This window comes from Phoenix dactylifera, unplaced genomic scaffold (assembly GCF_009389715.1).
Source record: "Phoenix dactylifera cultivar Barhee BC4 unplaced genomic scaffold, palm_55x_up_171113_PBpolish2nd_filt_p 000390F, whole genome shotgun sequence".
In the NCBI taxonomy this organism is placed as follows: domain Eukaryota; kingdom Viridiplantae; phylum Streptophyta; class Magnoliopsida; order Arecales; family Arecaceae; genus Phoenix; species Phoenix dactylifera.
The window spans coordinates 141,370-150,238 of NW_024067836.1; positions in this window are offsets into that span (position 1 = coordinate 141,370).

The window sequence follows — 8,869 nt, forward strand, 5'->3', positions numbered from 1 at the left end:
CTCCACAGAAAATGTGGCGGACCCATTCACCAAGCAGCTAAGTCGACAGAAAACTGAATCGCATCTTGAGAAGATGGGGCTTAGGTTTATGGCTGATTGGCTTTAGTGCAAGTGGGAGATTGTTAGAAGTATGCCTTAGAAGCCAATCTGGCTAACACATTAATAATTCTGGGACATAATTTTGTACTTGACTTTATTATTATTGATTAATAAATGGGCATTCTTTTCATTCATATTGTTTATGTGTCTATGAATCATCCAAGGAATTAATAAGATGATGATACATATTCTCAAGAGTTGAGAATTTGAGCCATGTATCATTGGTGATTAATTTCTAAATGCTCCTGATCAATGGATCATCACGAGGACGGTGATCGATTCGATCAATGCACAGATCACTTTCCTTCTGGATGGACGAGACTTGAGTCCACAGTGTAGGGACACTGAAGTGATAGTGCAGGTGCTTGTTAGAGAACAAGAGTACTGAGCGTGACCAAGACAAGAAGTCACTTGGATGTCTATCCACTCGTCAGTGACTTGCTTGATGTTGCTGTAGTGTGACTGGTCCTTTGACCTGCGGTGCTTCGGCTACTCACAGTAAGGTTATTGTAGTTTGACTGCACACATACATGGTCTCTAGCCATATGGGTCCATGCAGCGTAGATTGGCTGCAGTAGGTTCACTGTAGGAGTAGGGTATGCACCTACAAGGAATCTATCGACCTTGATAGAAGAGGAGTGATCCTATGTGATTTGTTAGACTGAGTTCTAAGACCTTGGCCAGGGCAGTAATATAAAGTGGAGAAAGAGTTTTCCACTATCGAACTCGAGTCGAATAAATTTTGACATATGACAGACGATGGGGTTTGACGAGTTGTCCATGACCTCCGTCCTGTAGGGATCCACGATAGTAGGACTGTATCACATGGTAACTGCACCTAGAGGTTCATCTTTCTATTCTACTGGGTAGCCACTACATGCTGCTAGGTGTCACTGGTGGATGGTGGGACTCACAGGGATTATCTCGATGATCGATAAACCCTAATGAGTTGAGTTGGAATCGTTCCAACCCATTGAAAGGAGTTTTCAATGATATAGTGATAGAGATCACAATATATCTCACTACCAGTCAGAGTAGAACCTATGGGGTCACACACACTAGAAGTATTGACCGATCCGATGGTTGAAAAGTGATTATGAATCACAAGTAATCAATTCGATTGATATTCAGTTGAAGAAGGAACAAAGAGAATTAATTAATTAGACTTGAAACAAGAGTCCTACTTCGAGTAGGATTCCTAGAGTCCTAATTGGATTAGGACTGGGAATCGTAGTTGGAGTAGGACTGGAATTCCTACTTGGAATAGGATTCCTGCAATCCTAATGAGATTAGAAGTTTTGAATCAAAATTGGATTCCTACTTGGAGTAGGATTCCTAGAGTCCTAATCGGATTAGGATTTCGGATTCAAATAGAGTCCTAATTGGATTAGGACTAAAATTATATATGTCCTAATTTGGATTAGGGTTTCTTAAGTCACAATTAATTATTAATCTAATGAATCAATAAGACTCCTAATTGGATTAGGATTGAAGAGTTCAATTGAGTCAAAATTGATTTAAGTTCTAATTGGATTAGGACTTACCTAGATTGGATCCAAATTGGTTCACCCTTGGGCTAAGCCTAATTGGATTAGGGCTTGACCACATTAGGGCATTCCAATCCCTACCTAATATGGATTAGGGTTTACCATGAGGAAGGGGATAAGCCCCTCCCCTTTCCACGTGGAGAAGGGAGAAGAGACGGCGCCCCCTCTTAGGAAAGACATCAAGAACTCCTAAATGTTAGGAGCTCCACATGTCTATAAAAAGGGACTTGTGGGCGGCACCTAGGGCATAGAAGAAGTCCTCTTCCTCCTTGCCGTACGCCTCCCTCTCCTCTCCTCTTGGTTCAGCCACAAGCAAGGAAGATAAAAGCCAAAGGTGTTGGCGGCATCCTCTTCCTCCCTTCTTCCTTCCAACGCAGGGAAAAGAAAGAAGGCTGCGTGGGGATTCTTCTTCTTCCTCTTCTTCATCCTTCTTCTTCCTCCTCTCAAGCACAATCAAGGGTTGATTGAAAGAGAGGAAATCAGCCATCAAAAGAAGTCTTTGCAAGGGAGCTAGCACCCCGGGAAGACAAGAGAGCTTTGATCGGATCACTGCTTCGTGTGGATACCCGTAGAGGCCGGATACTTGAACGGCTTCAAGCGAACCTTCATCCTAGACCACGAACTTCAGTTTGCGGTGATCATCTACCCGCACAAGGTGAAGATCTGATCTTCCTAAAGGTTTAAAAAGTTTTAATTCTTATCTAACTACGAACGGTTCATGAAACAACGTTTATGCGATGAACGTCGATCCCGCTTATGCCGATTCCGCTGCCATCTGAATTTTTTTTTGAAATATCAGCCGCATGGGCGGGTTCCCAACAGTCATTAGGATACAATTTTTACGTCTCAGAGGATCACAATGTGTTTGTGAGCCGTCACGCCATCTTCTTGAAAAACCAGTTTATCCTTGATAGAGGCAGTGGGAGGAAAATTGAGCTTGAAAAGAGAGTCTCTGAAAAGCAACGAGTCATGGATCCTATCAAACCCATTCATATAGAGCCAGTACACGATGTCCCTCAACCACCTCGCAGATCTAGTAGGGTCTCCCATCCTTCCGATAGATACTTAGGTATACTAGAAGAGGATACCGAGGAAATGTTCCTAGTGGGAGATAGGGATCACATATAGGATCCCAAAACCTACAACGAGACGATATCAGATTTCAAGAAATGGCTGGAAGCTATGAAGTCAGAGTTAGACTCCATGCATACCAACCAAGTCTGGACCTTAGTAGATCCACCGGAAGGTATTGTACCTATTGGATGCAAATGGATCTACAAAAGAAAAATAGGTTCGGATGGAAAGGTAGAGACCTATAAAGCAAGGCTAGTGGCGAAAGAGTATAGTCAACGCAAAGGCATTGACTATCAGGAGACCTTTTCACCTGTAGCCATGCTAAAATCCATCCGAACATTGCTTGCCATTGCAGCATATCATGATTATGAAATCTGGCAGATGGATGTGAAAACTGCTTTTCTGAATGAATATCTTGATGAAGACATCTATATGGAACAGCCTATGGGTTTCACTACCAGTGATGGAGATCACAAGGTCTGCAAGCTGCAAAGGTCCATCTATGGACTAAAGCAAGCATCTCAGAGTTGGAACACTCGTTTCGATGACACAATCAAAACGTTTGATTTCATCAAAAACGAAGAGGAACCGTGTGTTTACAAAAAGGTTAGTGGGAGTGCTGTCGTATTTCTCGTACTGTACGTGGACGACATCCTCCTGATAGGAAATGATATTTCCATGCTAACCTCGGTCAAGGTCTGGTTGTCAAAAGAATTCTCCATGAAAGACCTTGGGGAAGCATCCTATATTTTGGGAATAAAGGTCTATAGAGATAGATCTAAAAGGATGCTTGGCCTATCACAGAAGATGTACATAGAGAAAGTGCTGAAAAGATTCAGCATGGAAAACTCTAAAAGGGGTCTCTTACCCCTAAGGCATGAAATTCATCTCTCCAAGAAGATGTGCCCCAACACATCTGAAGAGACTCAACGCATGAGCAAGATCTCCTATGCATCAGCAATAGGGAGCCTCATGTATGCCATGCTATGTACATGACCTGATATAGCCCTTGCTGTGAGTGTCACAAGCAGATATCAGTCGAATCCAGGTGAAGAACACTGGACAGCTATGAAGAATATTCTTAAGTACTTGAGAAGAACTAAAGATTTATTCTTGGTCTTTGGAGGATCATCAGAGTTAAAAGTAGAAGGGTACACAGATTCAGACTTCATGACTGACGTCGATGATAGAAAGTCAACATCTGGATATGTGTTCTTGTACAATGGTGGTACAGTAAATTGGAAGAGTTCTAAACAACCGATCATTGCTGACTCTACTATGGAAACTGAATACATCGCCGCATCTGAAGCTGCTAAAGAAGGCTTCTGGTTCAAGAAATTCATTGCAGAGTTGGACGTGATGACATCAGATGCCATAACACTATACTGCGATAATAATGGCGCCATAGCTCTTGCTAAGGAGCCAAGGTCTCATCAGAAGTCCAAGCATATAGAGCGGCGCTTCCACCTCATACGCGACTATGTTGAGAAGAAGTATGTCGAGGTACAGAGAGTAGACTCCGCAGACAACGTGGCAGACCCATTCACTAAGCAGCTGAGTCAGCAAAAGACTGAAGCCCACTTAAGAAGATGGGCCTAAGATATATGACCAATTGGCTTTAGTGCAAGTGGGAGATTGTTAGATGTATGCCCTAGAAGCCAATCTGGCTGACACATTGTTAATTCTAGGGACATAATTTTGTACTCGACTATTTATTATTGAATAAATGAAAGGCATCTTTTTATTCATATTGTTTATGTGTCTATGAATCGTCCAAGAATTAACAAGATGATGATGCGTATCCTTAAGAGTTAAGAATTTGAGCCATGCATCATTGGTGATTAATTTCTGAATGCTCCTGATCAATGGATCATCACAAGGATGGTGATCGATCCGATCAGTGCACACATTGCTTTCCTTATGGATGGACGAGACTCGAGTCCACAGTGTGGCGACACTGAAGTAATAGTGCAGATGCTTGTTAAGAACAAAGGTACTGAGCGTGACCAAGACAAGAAGTCACTTGGATGTCTATCCACTTGTCAGTGACTTGCTTGATGTTGCAGTAGTGTGACTGGTCCTTTGACCTGCGATGCTTCGGCTACTCACAGTGAGGTTATTGTAGTTTGACTGCACATATACATGGTCTCTAGCCATATGGGTCCATGCAGTATAGATTGGCTGCAGTAGGTTCACTGTAGGAGTAGGGTATGCATCTACAAGGAATCTATCGACCTTGATAGATAAGGAGAGATCCTATGTGATTTATAAGACTGAGTTCGTAAGACCTCGGCCGGGGCAGATTGCACAGTGAAAAAAGAGTTATCCACTCTCGAGCTTAAGTTGAATAAATCTTGACATATGACAGACGAAGGGGTTTGACGAGTTATCCATGACCTCCGTCCTGTAGGGATCCACGATAGAAGGACTGTATCACATGATAACTGCACCTTGAGGTTCATCATTCTATTCTGCTGGGTAGCCACTACATGCTGCTAGGAGTCACTGGTGGATGGTGGGACTCACAGGGATTATCTCGATGATCGATTAACCCTAATGAGTAGAGTTGGAATCGTTTCGATCCATTGAAAGAAGTTTTCAATGATATTGTGATAAGAGATCATAATATATCTCACTACCAGTCAGAGTAGAACCTATAGGGTCACACACACTAGAGGTATTGAACGATCCGATGGTTGAATCGTGATCAGGAATCACAAGTAATCAATTCGATTGATAATAAGTTGAAGAAGGAACAAAGGAAATTAATTAATTGGACTTGAAACAAGAGTCTTACTTGGAGTAGGATTCCTAGAGTCCTAATTGAATTTGGACTAGAATTTCTACTTGGACTGGAAATCCTATTTGGAGTAGGACTAGGATTCCTACTTGGAGTAGGATTCCTATAATCCTAATTAGATTAGGAGTTTTGAATTAAATTTGGATTCCTACTTGTAGTAGGATTCCTAGAGTCCCAATCGGATTAGGACTTCGAATTCAAATTAAAGTTCTAATTGGATTAGGACTAAAATTAAATAAGTCCTAATTGGATTAGGGTTTCTTAAGTCCTAATTAATTATTAATCTAATGAATCAACATGACTCCTAATTGGATTAGGATTGAAGAGTTCAATTGAGTCATGGTTCATTCAAGTTCTAATTGGATTAGGACTAGCATGGATTGAACCCAATTGATTCATGATTTGGTTAAGACTTAATTGGATTAAGACTTAGCTATAAGAGGGACACCTAATCCTCCTTAGAGGAGGATTAGGGCATCATAAGAAGGAGGGGATCACGCCCCTCCTCCTTCTCTTCTTGGGTGCGGCAAGAAGGAGGGCCGACGCCCTCATGATTAGGCATCAAGGGCTCCTAATTTGTAGGAGCCCTAGATCCCTTTAAAAGGAGGTGAAGGGAGGCGCCCTAGGGCATGTGAAAGCCCTCTCCTCTCCAGCCGTGGCCATCCTTTTCCCCCTTTGTTTCAGCCGCCAACAGCAAGAGAAAAGAAGAGGAGGCGTCTCCCTCCTCTTGGGCTTCTTCCTTGGCTTCAACGCATGAGAAGAGAAGAAGGCTGCCAAGGGCTTTGATCCTCTTCATCTCTTCATCCTTCTTCTTCCTCCTCCCAAGCACAATCAAGGGTTGATTAAGAGGGAGTACATTAGCCATCAAAAGTTATCTCTGCAAGGGAGCTAGCACCCCGGAGAGATAAAAAGCTTGGATCGATTCCTGCTTCGTGTGGATACCCGTAGAGGCCGGACACTTGAACGGCTTCAAGTGAACCTTCATCCAAAAACCACGATCATCAGTTTGCAGAGATCATCTACCCGCACAAGGTGAAGATCTGATCTTCTAATATTTTTAAAAAGTTTTTAATCCTTATCTATCTACGAACGGTTTTAAACAACGTTCATGCGATGAACGGTTGATCCCGCGCATGCCTCTTCCGCTGCATCTGAAATTTTTGAAATTTTTCTGCGGCATGGGCGGGTTTCTAACACCTATCTGCTAATGATAAAGTAATGTTTGTGGGCTTTAATTTTTCCAAACCTAGTTCGGTGTAGACAGAATAGGGTAATAGGTTTACACCTGCTCCTAAGTCTAATAGGGCTCTCCGAATGATAGTTTCTTCTATTTTAATTTCAACAGTGGGCAACCAGGGTCCTTGTATTTTGGGGCAATCTGTTGTTGAATAAGAGATGAGGCTTGTGCCGCCATCACAGCTTGCCTAGGAATACTGGTTTTTCTTTTTACTGTGGTTAAGTCTTTTAAGAATTTTGTATAGGAGGGGATCTGTCTGATGGCATCTAGAAATGGTAAATTTATTTGGACATTTTTAAAGACTTCCATGATTTCATCATACTGAGATTTTTTCTTTGAGTCTTGTAGTCTACTAGGAAAGGGAGCCTTGGGTGTGTACGTCTCTATTGGTTTTTCCTCTATTTCTTGTGTTCCCTGTTCTTGTGCCTTTTTCTGAGTGGGGTTTGGTTCATGCTTTTCTTCTTTTTCTTGTACAGGAAGTTGGACCTTGTTGTCCACTTGCTTGCCAGACCGTAAAGTGGTAATTGCCTGGACTTCATGGGTAGGGTTTCCATTAGAATCAATCTGAAACTGGCCTCTCGGCCCTTGATTCTGTTGCCTACTAGGGTTAGGCACTGGCTGACTGGGCAATTCACCTCTCTTCCTATCCCCTAGAGAGTTAGCTATTTCGCTCAGACTAACCTCAAGTTTTGCAATCGCTTGCGCATGAAATTGGTTAGTCTGGGTTTGAGCCATGTTGGTCTGTTGTTGTTGTTGGATGAAGTCTTGTTGCTGCTTCATCATGTTAGCTATCATGGCTTCCAATGATGTAGTTTGCTGAGGGATAGGGGCATTATAAGTAGGAATAGGTGGAGCCAATGATTGGTTTATTTGTGATGGACCTATTCTGGAAAAATTTTTCTGAAAACCTGGTGGACCACCTTGATGCTGAATAGGTTCATTTTGCTTGTGTGAGAAATTTGGGTGGAACCTATTATCAGGGTGGCAGACTGGGCTGAATGATTTGGGAGTGGGCTTCTTGAAGGCACTATATGAGTTTAGAGCATTTGCCTGCTCAGCCTTAATGTTGGGTAAACTAGGACAACACTCCACTAGATGCTCAGAACTGTTACACAAGATACATAAACTTTGTGACTCGTGATCCACTTTTATGATGGAATTTAACTCTTTATATGAACTTGAGCTAGTGGAAACAGTGAAAGCATCAAACTTTTTGCTTAAGTTGTTCATTCCAGTCACCAGATTGGACATGACATTTTTTAGTTCTGGGTCTGCTTTCATTTCATAATTGCCTGGTTTTCTAGACCCGAACTCATCTCTATTTACTTCCTCACCATAGCTACTCCAATTTTGGGCGTTCTCGGCTAAGTCAACAAGAAATTCATAGGCTTGATCCGGAGTTTGGTTCATGAACCTACCTTTGTGCATGGACTCGATCATGTTTCTATGTGCCGGAGGTAGTCCTTTGTAAAAGAAATGTACTAGATCAGCCTTGTCAAGCCCATGGTGCGGGAAGATCATGGAATCTTTTCCAAAGTTGGAAAAATTTCTCTTCAAATTTTCCTCTAAAAGTTCTGATGGCATCCTTAATTTTTTCAGTTTTTACCATGGGATAGAACTTAGTCATGAACTTCCTAGATAGTTGTTCCCATGATATGATGGAATTAGAAGCAAGAGAATACAGCCATACAGCGGCACGATCCTCTAAAGTCATGGAAAACAACCTTAATTTAATACCCTCTTTATCTAAGTTTTGATTTCTAAATGTTTGACAGATTGTCAAAAATTTGTTTAGATGAATGTAGGTTTGTTCACTCTCGAACCCATAAAACTTGGGTAACATGTTTATTGTTGCAGCCCGAATCTTGAATTGGGTTGCATTATTAATTGGTAATACTATGCAAGTAGGGGGACTAGCAGATGGGGGTGCAAACAACTCATTCAAAGTTCTAATATGTTCACCCATTGTAGAGATTGACGGTTGGTTTACAGTTCGCAGATTGTAATGAAAAGTTCTGTCAATCTCAGGATCAAATGGGGTTAACTTATCCCTTAATGACCTTCTACCATGCATACATTATCAACAATTTATTAGATTTGACTCCTAAAATA